This window comes from Cupressus sempervirens, chromosome 2, assembly GCF_028749045.1.
Source record: "Cupressus sempervirens isolate cs-2001-9-10 chromosome 2, ASM2874904v1, whole genome shotgun sequence".
NCBI classification, from domain to species: Eukaryota; Viridiplantae; Streptophyta; class Pinopsida; order Cupressales; family Cupressaceae; genus Cupressus; species Cupressus sempervirens.
Window position 1 is genome coordinate 678,130,310 of NC_143119.1, and position 16,974 is coordinate 678,147,283.

The 16,974-nt window shown below is 33.6% G+C and overlaps 1 pseudogene; it reads right to left on the reverse strand.

Annotated features, from left to right (window-relative positions):
- Nucleotides 1-7,118: 7,118 nt before the first annotated feature.
- On the reverse strand, nucleotides 7,119-16,660 carry LOC149575183 (flavonol synthase/flavanone 3-hydroxylase-like; annotated as a pseudogene).
- Nucleotides 16,661-16,974: the final 314 nt, after the last annotated feature.

The window sequence follows — 16,974 nt, forward strand, 5'->3', positions numbered from 1 at the left end:
TTTGGATGAGAAAACTTGACATTGTGCCCTCATTTGTGAAGGAGGATTCACAAACTTGTTCACATTCTCAACGATCATGTTGGACAATGTTCATGCTACTCATTGTCCATATCTTTCAATGTTCATGTTCCTTATGATTTTGAAAAGTCCCTTATGTTGCCCCATTATGATGGAAGGAGATTGTATCATTGTTACCTAATGTACATGTAGAGGAAATAATTGATAAGGTTGTATATGCATGTTTCATTTGGAGTTTATATTGTTATGAAAGCATTGGTATGAGTCACAGATTTACTTTGACATCATTGTTATCATTTGAAAATGTGAAAGAACGTTTTCTCCTTGTGGTATTGTAAATGACTAGTTGATAATAACAATCCATAGATGTTATGTGATACCATTGATTGTATAAATTTAAAACTTAGTAGATTGCTTACAATCTTGTTGTGCACTCAATAATTTGGAAGGAAATTTTTATGTTCATATCACATGCACTCAATAAAAGCCAAGATTGATCTTGACTACCCTTCTAGAGTAGCCCCCAACATTTCCTAAGCCATCATAATGCAAAAATTTTTCTCCACTCCCCAAGGTGTATTGTTAAATCTGACATTCATTCTTACATGTCATGTCAAACCTTTTATCCTTGAGCTTGCCTCCTTGAAAATGGGTTTCATCCCCATTAATATACTTGGGTACATAGGAGAAAGGGTTTATGTCACATCCTTGTCTTATGCACTAGTTCTCCCCTCCTTGTAGCAGTGGTCATGTGCTCCCAAGCATAGTTAGTCGACTTGAAATTTCTTGCAACAGTGGTCACGTGTTCCCAAGCATAGGTAGTCTACTTGAAATTAACGGGGAGTGGGATAGCAATCCCAAGGGATTTGTACTTAGGAGAATGTCAAGTTGACATTTAATATGACTTGTTCACATTAGGATTGCTGATTGGAGGGATGGGAAAAAGATGTCCTGAGGCTTGGATTAGTCAAAATTCTGCACATGACCCACGTGGAACCTTGTGGGGACCACGTGTAGGAAGAAATGTCGCCTTGGTAAGAGTTAGGGAATGATGAGGATTTAAGATAGATAGGAGATTCACCCTTTAGATTTATTTTTATTTTTATCAGATAATTATTTAATCATTTCAAGTCTTGAGTAGAGGATAATGACACTTAGTGTATTTGAGCTTAGTTTAAGGGTAATGTTTATATCAAGGGGCTCATTTAGAAACATGTAACAATTAAACCATATGGTAATGGAAAATCTCAATATAGGAAAATAAATTAAATGAAATAAATAAGTTTACAAGAATGCATATATAATTGAACATGATGTTAAGTACGGAGGGTTTAATTAAATTATTGTTAAGACTGTAAATTAGGATAGTTGGATGTAGATATAATAGGGTTAATATGAAGTAAGTTGTCAGGATGATGGGATGGAGAATCAAGGATAAGGATGGATGGTGGATTAAAATAATAACTCAAATCTAGTTTTATCTAGTCAATAAAGCACATTGATAGATAAGAGTTACTAGATAGAATTGAATGCATGACAAACCTATGTAGGTGTTGGATTTAATGTCAAGTGAATTTTATATTTGGCTTGAGGGAATTTTAGTTAGATAATTAATGTTGTGGATTTGATTGAAGATATTAGTAGAATATCAAAGTTGATAGAATATATATACCAATTTGAAAATGTAGTGTAGGAATAAAACATTAGTTAGCTAGTATGTAATAAGGGTCAATAGGATGTCATTAGAGGTAGCTTGTCAGCACATGTACCCTATGTATAATTAATGATAATATGATTCATGTACATCACATTTTACTACATTAGTTGCATGAAATGATGAATACATATATGTCAGAATGACAAGTTATGTTATATACAGACCTTATTTATACGCTTGCACCTAATCCTTGCATAAACAATTCATCTAACAAATTTAAATTGACACACTCAATATGATGATGTAGTAGGATGTGTTTAAATATTGATCATGAATTATTATAGAGTTAAGTACTTTGAATTGGCCCTTAGACTTACTAAGAGTTTCTCATTTTGTGTGCTTACTAATTCGTACTATGAAACTACTTTGAATCTTAACATGCTTTGATAATAATAATATTGATAGTGAGAAAGTAAGCTTATGGTGAATAATTAGATGTAATAATGTAAAAAGTAGATATAATAGTATAGTAATTGTAGTAATTAAAATAGTAAATGTAAAAGCATGGCAATGTAGCTAGATTCGTTAGTAGTTGATGAGCTAGATAGTTAGTAATTGTCTTTTGTTAAAGTGAGTTTAATTTATGTATTGAAATAGTAATTTTTGTGTTTAGGTAACTATAGTGAGTGCTAGTTTGGTGATAAAGCAATGTTGATAGAATGCATAAGGATGACTAAATAGAGTAAAGAGGGAGAAAATGACTCAGTATTGGTCCAATCTTCGAGATGACCTGTAACCAGTAGGATATGGATGCAAGCACATGATATATGTTTGGCACATAAAACAAATTGTTTATTCCATAAGTTGTGTATAGTGTGTGTTGAATGATGGATACTATCAATACAAGTGGCCCCTTCTCCATCATGTAGACTTCGAAGCTACCTTTGGGGCATATCTTTTCTAATTTTCAATTGTTAGATCCGATATAGTGTGGTAGATAAGTGTACATTTTCTTATTTGACTAACGGTGCTCATGTGATGAGTACTAAAGCTAAATTCTCTAGATACGTGTGTTTAATCAGTTAAGATATACTACACTTCCACACCATACAGTAATTTTCCCATTAATATATATTGTAATGATTAATGAATGTGTGTACATTGGTAATGAGGATTATAAGTAATTCTGATCCCCTTCCCTTACATGCTACAATCATGACCTAGTCCATATGATACAACTAACAAACCTTAATAGAATATTAGTATCAGAGGCTTGTTAGGATATGAATTACCTCACTAATTTATGAGTGTTGTATCTTGAACTTGCTCTTTTGACTCGTGATGCTAACTTGAACTAGACTATCATCCAATCTATTTGAAAACCGCCTATGATTAAAATGTTACAACCGGATGATACTAACCACATGAGTCTTGAACTCCTATTCAATGATAACCTTGTTTTACAATATGTAATTTATTATGTGACTTCATAAGCTACAAAAAAAAAATTGTTATGTTTTTACTTGTAAAATTTAGGGCATGACATATGATCCACGATAAATTGAACAATACTAGATACTAAATTAATATGTATATCATTGTGCACATAAATGAAAAAAATATATATCAAAATACATGTATCCATAGACAAAATTTTACACAAATATATATCAAAGATCATGTATCCATAGACAAAGTACTCAAATATATATCAAAATACATAGATCCATATACAAAATGTGGCTGATCATGCCATCGGAATGTGTATAATATCAATGTTTATGTATACAATGTGGTATATTCCATCTCAAAATGTCTCATGATGCATCCTAAAACAACTATGCTATCCTAGGGTGCTGGTGGATGATCAGCCTCTTCGCTGCACTAGGTGAATCGGATGCCTCCTACATAAACAAAAAAGGAAAACCCAAAGTTAGACTACTAAATGCATAATGATATTTTTTCTAATGGAGATTAATAGTATCAAAATTTCATAATAAATACCTCTCTCTTCAACCTCCTATGTCGGTCAGGAGTCCTCTCGTATGCCCTTGGCAATGCTGGTACCTCTCTGATTGTGGGCTGTATATGTTCAAATACGTTTGTCAGATGAATCTACAATTTAAACTATAACATTATAATTCATAGCATGCTAAATTTATAACATATTAATCATGAATTCAAACTACAACTTACTATTGTAGGCTCCTCCTTAGGAGTGAGTGGCTACGTCATCAAATCTACATAACTCTCCCATCGGACCTCATGTGCACTAGGAGTCTCCTATGAGATACAAAATAGTAGTTGTTAATATCATGAAAATAAGTTTTGAATTTATTCATGAAGATAAGGATAATAAAAAATAAATGATACTTATGCATACAATGGGGCTCTTAGTGCGAATGGAAATCCCTAATGGTCTATGACGTGAAATCTATATAGGCTCATCACTAGTAGCGATGCCCTATATACAATAAAGAATGTAATTAAATGGGATTACCACAAAAATTTTACAAGAATACATTGATATTTAATCAAATAGAAAGCACCTAATTACCTTTCCTTTGTCAATGCGTGTTGGCTCACCCTCCGCACTTTGTCCCTCTGGGATAGGTGCTACCTGCAAGATAAAAGAAAGATTAGCAACCATATATGCTACAATATCAAATAGAAAAAAAAATGCAAACACAAAATAATGTACCGTAGATGTCTCAAGGCCAAATGAAATGGCCGAGAGCATGGTATCATCAATCTATCTGAGCTCCTCCTCGATCATCAACTAAACATGAATGAAGATCACATACATATAAAAGTCAATATGGCTTTAAAATTAAAATTACTCTATTATAAAAATTAACTTTAAATCACATATGTCATAACAAAAAAATATATACACGTACTGACACTGAAGGAGTCCATGTCGTTGCATTCCCCTTCTCTCTTGCATTAGGGTCTATAGCCTCTGTGTGTGTGTCTGGTGTATCCTCATCTAATACAAAATGATACTCAAGAAGATCACCTATGGGACCCAGGCAAATATTCTTGCACATAATGCAAGTGTGAGGCACACAAACATGTGATGAGCTAGCCGATGATGAACTAGCACCAGCATCATCAACACGAGGAGGCAAGATTGACCTAGCCTAAGATATCATTAGGCTACTCAACCTATGAATTGCTCTGATAGTTTGAGAGCTAGCCTCTATCATAATATATGGATGCTGCACTCAAGAAGGAGGGGAGATATTAGTTGGGGGGACAAAAGTGCTAGCTTTCTTCCACTGGGAAGAGGTTCTATCCCGAGGAGCTCCTAGTCCTAAGCCCATGTTGGGCTTCATGCTCCAATAGTTTACTTTAAGTTTCAACAAAAATTCAGCATATAATTTTCTAAGTAAATAAAATGGTATGTCTAAATTTCCATGTGGAGGGATATCAAAGACCATCCACCAACAATCCCAAAAATTTCCACGTATCGCATCATTTGTGTACCATTTCATCAATAGTTTGGATTCTTTTGGGTCAACTAGTAAACCCTTTTTTGGGTTTGCAAAAAGGCTGGCCAAATTGTCTTTGCTTATGTTGAGGGCCACAACCTCATCATAATCCAAACCATCATCAAACATCTCATGCATTTGATCACGCCCACAAAGAGTGGCATTTTGTTGTTTTTAAGGGTTTCAATGTTATCCACTATGGTGTTTAATGTGGATAACATAGGAGAAAATGTGGGTACATTATTATATGTTCTATGCAAACCTCTCAACTCGGTGAGATTTTCATTTATCAAATCCTCAATTCGAGGAGGGTTTTGAGGGGGTAGAGGATCGTTTGGTGGACAGTTTTGTGGGGGTACTGGATCGTTTGGTGGGGGGTTACAAGGAATATTATTCCCTACCTCAGTGTCATAATTCTGATCAACCATTCCTATTGAATTGCAAAACATAATATATATTAAAAAAAACCTTAATTTTAACATTTTTTTTCAAAAAAACCCTAGATTCAACTAAAACAAACAAAATCATGCTAAAATCTATCGAATTTAGATTAAAATTTAGTTTTAAAAAAAAAACCATACTTTAATACCTGATATTCGATTTTATAACTAATATCTGATCGTGCGTCAATACTGGCCCCTAAAATGTGAGAAATAAGGGCTCGCGGGTCTGTTCTTTTTTTTAAATGTAATGCTTCAGGTATCGGATATCTAATATTATATCAGATATTCGATATTGAATCGGATATCCGATCACTTGAATATCTTATATTTTATATATAACATATATAACATATAGCTTTGAAATATTATATTATATTATTATATTATATTATTATAATGTATTATTATATATATATATAATATTACATTACTATATATTATAATATTAAATATTAAATTATTATAATATAATAATATTATTATAGTATAATATTATACGATTATAATATAATAATATTATTATTATTATATTATAGTATAATTATTATTATAATAATAATATTATATTATATATTTAATAACAATATTATATTATAATGTATTATAATGTTATAATATAATGCTTTTATATTATTATAATATTATAATAATAATATCATATGATTATCGAATATTCGATATATAATCAGATATCTGATAATATTGGATATATGAAATCGGATATCTGATATTAGATCGGATATCCGATAAGGCTCGACCTTTCCTTCCAGGCTTGGTACCTAGATAGGTGGAAAAAAGTCAGAGCAAATTTTGAAGTGCTTTTAGACATGTTCAAACTCTATTTTTTTCACATCGCCACTTTTTGGCACACCATGATCCTACACATACCCTTTACTTGTTCTTATTTTGGACTCCTTTTACTGGAAAGTTTTTTTTTGAGCTTTTTAAATTTTCTTTCTCCTTTTCCAACAATTTTTGCACCTTTATCAATTTCTTTTGTAGATTCTTTTGCAAACTCCTCTTGATTATTAGTTGTATTTGAATATACTTTATACTTCAATTCTTTTTAATTTTATTTATTTATCAAAAATTGAAATAAATTTAAAAATATTTTTTTAAAAGAGCCAATGTGACCTAAAATAGTTAAAGGGCATCACATAATGTTCTATCATACCACATATTGATTACGACCAATATTGATGTTTGATGTTAAAATAAAAATCTAATATGTAAATCCAAGACTTCATGTAGGTAGACTAAAAATTAGAACACCTTATTAAGATCATCATTTTTATTTGTACATTAAATAGTATAGTAGATGGTGATGTAACAATTGAAAAAGTTCATGTAGTATTAGGATCATCATTTTTATTTATACATTAAATAGTATATTAGATGGTGTTCTAACAACTGAAAAAATTCATCCAAATTATTATTGCAAGCTAGACTTGGTTAAATTTAAGCACAACTATTTCTTTCATGATCTAACTTGAAGTGCTTCTACATTCATTGCTTCAGCTTGTTCATCTTATGATGCTTAAACTCTGCAAAAGTCTTGGCATTGTACAAGGAAGGATTATTCTCATCAATGAGCTCTTTCATAGGACCAATAACTTTACCTTCAGGAGGATAAAAAAATATAGGCCATGACATTCTCACTTTGTCTTTGCTCACCACACTATGCTGTAGAACACTCTTATAAGTTCCATTGCTCAAAACTTGCACCATTTCTATCAGCCATTACAAACAATACATTTGTCTTCACTATGATGTGCGATTATGCTTTTGATTGCTTAAAACCTACACTACTACTATGCAAAACCAAATAAATACACAAGAGAAATGAATACAAAGAATTCAGTAAGCTTCACTTGATCTCCAATGTGGAGAGTGATAGCATTAGGAACATAATCTATACCAATCTAATGACCATCTTTGTAGACTTGCAACCCCAAAACTTCATTAGGTACAAGAAGAGTCAATTAACTCATGTCAGTATGAGGTTCTACTCCCAAAGAAAGTTTTGGTTGAGGGCATGGTGTGTAGTAATTTATTTTCATCTCCATTTCCAAATCATCACCACCAAGCTCCTCTTACATGGTGTATTCTTCCACACCAAGGTGAAGAGACAAGGTTGAGAGCAACTTATTCACCACATCCATAAGTGCTTTGGCATATTCATCATTCACCTCCCTACAATAACCACAACCACCATTCATCACCCAAAACTTATAAGCAAGAATAGATGAATGCAAAATATAGGAAACAAACTAGTAATGGAAGAGAGAGAGGAAGAAGAAGAATAATACATGTAAGAGTGAGGACGGCAAGGCCAGGATTTGAAGTTACATCTTGAAGGAGGCCAAAAAAAATGGAAAAAATAGTCAATCCACTTGAGCTTTCCATCAATATTATGGGCCAATTTTTTGCCCTAGCCCTCTAAAATACTAGCTACCACATTGTTGGAGTACTTCTCCTTCTCCTCGAGGGGAAGATCAACGAAGTCCTTCCCAACGGACTGAAGGTGTTGGATGAGTTGTTGAGAAATTCCATGGTTCACCACCTAAAAAATGTTGGGATATGAAATCCAACAGTCACAACTATTCCTTCTCCTTCTTTTCTCTTTGTATTCATTGAGATTTCTATAAATGACTTGTGCAGTCGTCTATTTTAGGACATTAGATATTTCATAGATATAATTGTTGCTTGCTTTGAGTGTGGACGTAGGCAAAGTTTTTCTGAACCATGATAAATAGTTGAGTCATTATATTTTTTCTTCATTGTTTATTGATTTAATCTACTCATTTAATAATTTACAATTGGTATCAGAGCTAGCTTGGCTTGAGCAAAGATGGAGGGAGAAGATGATGATGCTTATTTTATTATTGAACAATTTCTTAAAAATTTGGATTCGAATGAAGAGGAGGATGTTGAAGCAAGCGAGGATGAAGATGAGGAAGCTGAGGTTTACTTGACAAAGGACCCCTTTCTTCCACAAATATATGACTTCCTTACAAAGAAGTTCCCACTTTGTAAAAATAAACCACAAGAGGACTTTGAGTGCCTAGAAATTGAAGATCTAAGATGCACGAGGATTATAGAGCTCAAGGAGGCTAGAGAGAGCCAGAAGCTCAAGGTTTTGCATGATCTAGATGCCTTTGACATGTTAGAGAATAAATACTTTGATGATATATTATTGCAAATTGCAATAGTAGAAGCAGAATGGAATGCATTAACTACAATTTTCTCTATGCAAGAATGTAAAGGAGCATACAAAAATTTTGTTAAGCAAGAAGAAAAATGGATAGCTAATGAAGGAGAAGATGTAATTAGCATTGATCTTTTCTTCAGTAAAGCAAATATACAAAATGGTTTAATACCCATGGACTTGGGTGGCTCAAAAAGAAGTTACAGGAGGAGGCAATTAATCGACACCTATGTTTATGATTTAGGGAATTCAATTTCGTTATTCAATATGTTTGTTAATTTTTTTGATGGATGAGTCCCAACAGCCTTCATATTTTTCACTCACTACTCAACAAGGAATGGAATTGGAATGGTGCATAAGAATGATGCAAATTATGTCAGTTGTAGGCTACATTATAGAGAAAATATTTATAATTCTAATGTAACTTGGAGAAGACTCATCTGTAGTGTGCTAGAACAAGGTTTTGCAACATTGAGGTCTTCTCTAGGCCTTGTTGAAGTAGGGGATACCATGATGTATGGCTCTTGTTGGTGTTTGAAAACTACTGAACAACAAAATGTTCAATACCAGAATGATAACACTCATATAACCTAAGGATCAGCCAATTCCTATTATCAATTATATAAGTAAACCATTTGGACCCAACTTCAACAAAACCAAAGGATGGTTTCCTACTCTTTTGGCTCTGCTAAACCACGGCAGGTATACCTAAGGATGATTCTAATACAAATTGTTGTGTAGAGATTCTTTTAGTTTCATTCTGATTATCATCTATCACCTACTAACACATGAGTAGTTTGCTTCACTTCTTTTAATGTTCTCAGACTTGTATACATCCCTTATCAATAGATCTAGTCGTCATTCTCCCTGAATTTACAAATATTCCTGATAATAGTAGCTATCTAAGACTCAGAGAATAGATATAAATGAGTATTGACTAGCATTTATAACTTTGAACAAAATTTAATGAAAAATGATTTTGATTTAATAATTATTTTGATATGCAGCAGCAGAATTTATCCTTGTTCACCTTTGACTTGTGAGACTAGTAGCTTATCCATTGGGCATAAAATTGACTATTGGTCGGAGATCTAATTCAAATAAGTTGTAAATAAATTAATCAATTGTAATCACCCATTCCCATTCTTATAAAATATCCTTTTCATAAATTCATAAACCCTACTAATTTACTGAAGCATTTCTATGATTCCTTGAATTAAGAGCAACAATGAAATCAGTATACAACCCATCCAGATTGCATTTAGTCAATTTAAACCTTATTTAAATGAATTCAAAGTAGATAAACACATAAAATGGAGATAGAAATTGATGACATAGATATAACGCAAGTACCCTTTTGTATTACCCTTTTAGATGACTAATACAATAACCAATAGAAATGGAAGCCCAAAATAGCTTATTGATTTTGTCATTTCAATATATCATCAGAAAATACAACTAGGAAATTAACTAAGAATAGCTACACACTATTGGACCGATTGTATTTCCTCAAAAGACTCAAAATTATACAAAATTCAAAACATCACATTGCCTTGAAAACTCACTTATATAGGCATGAGTTGCAACAAGCAAAGGGAAAATGTGATTGACAGGTGTCCTTTTACAAAAATGAATATACTACCCCTTTACAAAAATATCCAGTCACCTTAACTCAAAAAGAAATAATAGAAACAATCGCAGATGATAGCTAGAGCATAAAATCTTTAACTTTGTCTTTCTCTCTAACCGCTCCTTGTTGGTAAAGCTTTGATTTCTATGATTTCTTCCCAAACAAATACTTCTCTTTTGGTGGGCCATTCACATTCCTTGATTGTTGTTAGTTCATCAATAGTTTTTTGCCACCTGGCATCAATAATCACCCTTCCTTCTATGGTAAACCTATTCATTTCAGTTTCAACCTTGAATAGGGTATCAATTAGTTCATTGAAAAGTCATCAATACCATCTTGGAAAATGGATACCACTTGTGGAAAGTCTATAATGTGATCAAAAGAACTAGACCACTGACTAAAATCCTTTATCTTGTCATCAGAATTAATAACAAAAAGAATTAAAGAATAGAAACCATTTGTCAACACTTTCAATTTGCTTTGAATTATAGCCAGCTTCCTTATGAAGATTTTCAATAAGTCCTTCACTTTATCCATACCTTCCTTCGCAGTAATAACTTTATATGGGAGATCTGGCTTCTTGGCTAACAAGGGTATCAACCTATCAAAGAATTACATATATGGCCCCCATTGTTGAAAAATAGGCTCAAGCCATCTAATTGCATCCTTACATACCTATTCTGGAGATTGTAGATTGATCAATGCATTATAAGAATCTTGAGATATTATTTTTAGAATTCTTATTCTATGATTTAGTAAATTTATGAAAGCAATTTTCTTGGTGGCACTATCAGATTGGGAAACTTTTGTTTCCACACTAATCGCAGGCACTGTCACTGTTACCCCTATAAGTATTTCTTCTGTTTGGGCCTCTGCTTCTACATTGTGCCTTCTTTCTTCCTCTTGCCTTGGTCTATGTTCTACCGCTACTGCTGTCTTGAGTTTTTCTTTGAGGGATATTATTTCTTTTTCCAAATTTTTAATTTTCTTGTCCAACTCCTCTATTCTTTGCTTTTGTACATGGCTCATTTTGAGCTCTTCTTCATACATCCTTCTAATGTCAAGGAATTCATTGCACATTGCAGCTAGATTATCCTCAATTTCATCAACCTTTTCCTCATTCATGAGAGAAAAGTGTTTAACCAACCTAGAAATCTCTCTCCCAGTAGTGCTCTCCAATGTCCACACAATCATATTGCCCTGTGCAGTCTCCTCTGTATCCATCATTTTGGGCTTCTTAGTGTCAGGGGCTAAACTCCATACTACTAGAGGTTTTGTGTCTACATTAAAACCTAACCCTCTTTTAAAACCTTCACTGCTAGTGGCTTAATAAATGATGGCCTTGTCTTGTCTTCTCATTTGATCCCAATGTGGCATTAGAATCATACCACTCCTATGTACCAACTACTTGGCTTCAGCAGTGGTCATTGTTTCACTCTTAGGATCATAAGCCAATACTTTTTCAACTAATTCCTTATTCTTCTCAGGATCCTCTCCTAGCGTGAGACTCAATGTGAGCTAATTTTGTTTGATTTTATAAAGAAAACTTTTAAACTCTGATGATTTGATGAAATCATCATCCTCCATGAACTTTTCAGATTGAATGAGCCTGTCATCCAATTTTGATGCTGCAACCTGAAGATCAGTAGAGGTCTTCCCTACTTCTATAGCCCTTTGGTGTAAATGATTTTGCCTAATATCAGCAAAATACTCACTACTCCTTGACATTGCTTGTAGGGCTTTGCTTACCACCTTTTCTGGGATGTGCATTGTCTTTTGTCTCTTATTTCCTTTTGGCACCCAAGTTGAAGCTGATGGTTGCTCCTCTTCTAACTCAATCTCCAATTGTGTATCTAGCTTAGGGGATTCTCCATTTACAATGACTTCCTCTGCCTCTAGCTCATGAGGCATTTGTGACATAATGTGGTCAAAATTATCCACCATTCTTCTCAAGTTATTAGTATATGGAATCTCTATATAAAAACCCTTAAAATTAGGGTCAGTCCTCTTTAAAGCCTCCTCTACTCTCCTTATCTCTTCATATTTTCTTAGTAACTCATCTACCTCCCCTGTTGCTACGATGTTGGAAATGAGGTCCTCTACAGGGCTTGGCTTGCTTGGAGGTAGAATGTATCTCGTAATGGCCTTGACCTCATTGGTAATGTAATTGTCAGGGTCATACATCCTATAGGGCCTAGTAGCAAATTTTTACTGGCCTAAATACTCACTTAATTCCTCAAATGCATTTCTTCCTATTTATAAATCTCCTAATTTAAAGGTTCTATAGACAAAAGCATGCTTATGCAAAGAGGGAGGGATCATTTCTTTATTCATCAATGAAAATTGCCAAAAGAATTCAATAATAGCCAATCTAGGGGGTAAATATTTAGGTAGAAGATGAGGAGGTTGTGGGCATGCAAACACTCTGATTAAAGTGCAATCCTTAAACAAAAAGATACTCCCCCAATTATGATCTAATTTGGTTTTTTCATCTAAGAATGAGGGCCTAAGCAAAGGCTTCAAAACATTTGGTACCCTAAAGAAAGTATGATCTATTTGCCTCATAATAGCTGAACTAAACAAATTAAAGTACACAAGGGCATTTGAATGATAAAAATCCTTATGCCAAATACGAGTCCAAAGTTGGAGAGTTAACTCACCAAATTCATCAAAAGTTTGATCAATGAAGTCCCCACTGATGTATCGAATGTTGTTATATAGGATAAGGTGCATCAGCAATTAATCATGGTGGAACTTGAAGTCTTTCAACTCTCCCTTCTTTGCATCACAAATCTGCATGTGTATACTGTCAATGATGAAGGCCACATAATCATACTCCTTATGGTGGAAAGGGTCTTGTATATCACATGCCACCAGAAAAAGAGAACCATACACATGATCTTCTACACCATCACTTCCCAACACCTTATGCAACCCATAAACTGTGTTTTTCAAATAATTCTTAAACCTACTCAGAGGAAAAAATTCTCCCATCTTTTTTGGAAGTAACCCTGACTTTTTTACCCTATAAGGAATATGTGGCAACATAACATTGTTCACAAAGTAGGTTTTATTCCTGTCAAACTTTTCCTGTAAATCTACAATGTCAATAGGTACATCCATTTGTCATATTAATCCAAAGGCTTCAACAAATGAAGTTCTATCCAATGTGCATAATACACTCCCATTATGCTTATGGAATGTTTTGGTTATTGGATTGTAGGAATTCATTAGGGCCTTTAACAAATCAACATCAATGGAAACTTTTGGAAATATCAATTTTGCCATATTTTTGTTCCATGGGTTACACACTAGCACATTTTTTGTTCTATTCTAATAAAAGTACATAAAAAGATCATAACCAGTCACTCTAGGGCATTCAGCATCTTGAACAAAACATATGGGTCTCAAAAAAATGGTCAATTGTAGAAATTGCGTTTGATGATCCTGGGAGAATTTTCAACCAATCCTCAGCATGATTATTTGGTTTCCTGATTCTTGTCTTCTTCTCAGTCTTAGCAACATATTTCTTCCTTTTTCCTTTAGGTATGACCTCTACAACATCGTCACCCTCATCTTCAACTTTGACTTCTTCTTCATGCATCTCTTCAACTTCTTTGTCATCCATGTTCTCTTCAAATTATATTTTGACTTCTTCCATAGTAACACAAAACACACAAAGCTCTACAATTTTCAAATTTTAGAATGGACCAGAAAACAAGCTTTTTCATAGTGGCAAACATGATGACATTCAATCAAATCTTTGATATTTTAATCATACAACTACCAGCTTTTTTAATAAATTCAGCATGCACGAGCTTTAAAACTGTGAATGCAAGTTGTCAGAAAGGTATATAAACCACAAATTTTGATCTGGGTATACTTTTCAATGCTTTATTTTACTTGGCTATGGTGATTATGTCCTTTTTACTTACTTGGTATGACACGTCAGCAGCTTTCCTTTCAAAATTTGGTCTCTCATTCTTACACTGCGTCAATCCTCCAATCTCTGTAACACTAGAAATGCCCTTGATGAATCTCTAGGATCACTCAGAGATGCTTCAACATACCCTAATCATAAGAATGTAATGATGTCTTGGCACTGTGTTGAAAATCCCTTTTACATTCTTACGATGCCCTTTATCCTATATGATCTTAAATCCTTTCACTTGATACTTCTATTTTTATGATTCAAGCTTTCGTCGTATAATCGTGAAACCCTTATCTCAGACTTCTTCATCTTTTATGCCTATATGCAACCCTATACACCATAAGATCTCAAACCTTCTCAACTGACATCTTTGCTATTACAATTTAACCACTCCTTGTATGAGTGTATAAAACCCTTGTTAATACTTTCTCTTTACCCTTTACACTCACACATGCATATGTTAGCGAAAACCCTAAAAAATTCTTCTACGTTGCTCTGCTTACTTCATTACCTAGGACACCGTAAGACTTCAAATTTTATCTTTCGATCATATGCTCTTAGCTTTACCTGTAGCATTGAAATATCTTGTAGCTTTCTTTTATTAATCCTTTATGCCTTTATGGGTTACCTTCACCTCGTATGACTAGAGAGCCTTCTTAAATGATAGCCCGCTCCTTTGTTTACCCTTTCTCATAAAAGCGTAAAGAACCCTTTCATTTATTTCCTTCATTTACCATTTTACGCTTATACATTGAGACTGAACTTGTAACCACAAAGTAAGGATAAAACAACCTTTCACTCACATGCTCATGTTGCAAGCGTAAGGGTGTAATGACAAAACTTCATTTTCCACTTGTCAACAACCCAAATCTAATCCAATAAAATGAAAAAATAACATCGCTGTTGATTTTCTGCACATGTAGAATTCAAAACTTAAGTTGTATGCCATGCAGGCTGGGCCCATCTAACATAGATGTCATGTCTTCATCTAATTTTCTTGCACCAAGGCCCATCTGACACTTCAACAGGTCCCACTCGACACTTTTACTACTAGAACAAGGCTTTACAATTATCTATGAGCTCAAAAATGTATGCACGTAAACAAATTTGAACCTTACTTTTGTTCTTACGAAATCCTTTTACCCATAGAATCGTAAAAGTTTCATGCACCCTTTCAAATCAAGCTTTACACCATGTCGGGGTATCTTGCCCTTACACTATCCATTGAAATGTATATGCATAAGTCATAACTCAAAACCTCTCTGCCCTTTTGGTCAAACTGCTTACTCAAAACCCTGTAATAAGATCTTTCAAAGCGCAACAGACCTTTATGCTTCTTTGCTTTAAGACCATTCGTATGATCGAGAAGCCTCTTGACACACCATTCCACTATTATGAAAAACAAAAGTGTATCCCCGTAGAACATGAAATCCTTTATGGTGTTATGCTACATTTTGAAATGCGACCATGAAAGAAAAAGGAAAATAGCACTCCGCTCTTACGTGAAACCCTACACAGTAAGACTGTAAAGGATGAAATTTAAGCACTTTACAAACCATTTTTGAAAAATTGAAAGGAAACCTAGGGTTTTTCACACTTACGGAATTTTCATGGCTGCGTTAAGAGATAAAACTTGAGAATTTAATAGAGTTTGATAGCACATGAAACAGGGCACAACTAGGGAAACCTAAAATTTTAAAAACAAATGAGGAATGAAAACCCTAATCTACTTAATACAAAGACCTAAATGATTTTTCACCCAAAATTTTAGAATTTTTCTATACTGTGAAAAATCATACCAATAGCTCTACTAGTTGAACTTCACGGGGGAGATTGTTGGGATATGAATTCCAACAGTCATGACTATTCCTTCTACCTCTTGTCTCTTCATATTCAATGAGCTTTCCATAAATGACTTGTGTAGTCATGTATTGCAGGACATCAAATATTTCATAAATATAATTGTTCCCTACTTTGAGTGTGGGCATAGTTAAAGTTTTGCCTAACCACATTAAATACTTTTATCATTATATTTTGTCTTCTTCATTGATTGATTTAATCTTCTTGTTTAACAATTTACCAAAAAGACCCCACTCACTTGCAGCTCTTCCAGTCTCTTCTATGGTTTTATCACCTAAATCAGTCATATCAATGAGAGAAACTTTCATAGAAGGGCACTCAATATTAGCATCAAGCCTTTTGTGCAATGGCCTTATGAACTCAGCTGGTATGCTTGTAATCCCACTACTTGCAAGTGATTGTACTTTAACTATTGTCATGGTTTTTCTTCATATTTTATGGTAATATTTGTAGAAGCTAAGGAAAAATGGGTTGAGTGGCAAATATGATGTTGAATGGTAGATATAGATTGGTTTCATCGCCAGTTAACCCTACAAAATTCTCTTCGCTTGAGTTAGAAAATATATTTCACTTACTATGCCCGAGGAATCAACTTTGGAATTGAACACACAATTCATGGTACTTTTCAATCCAAAAATGTAATGGTGCATTCATGAAATTTAAATCATGTGTAAATCCTACTCCTTTAAAATTAAATTGTAGAATTATCTATTCATGGAAATATCTATTTATA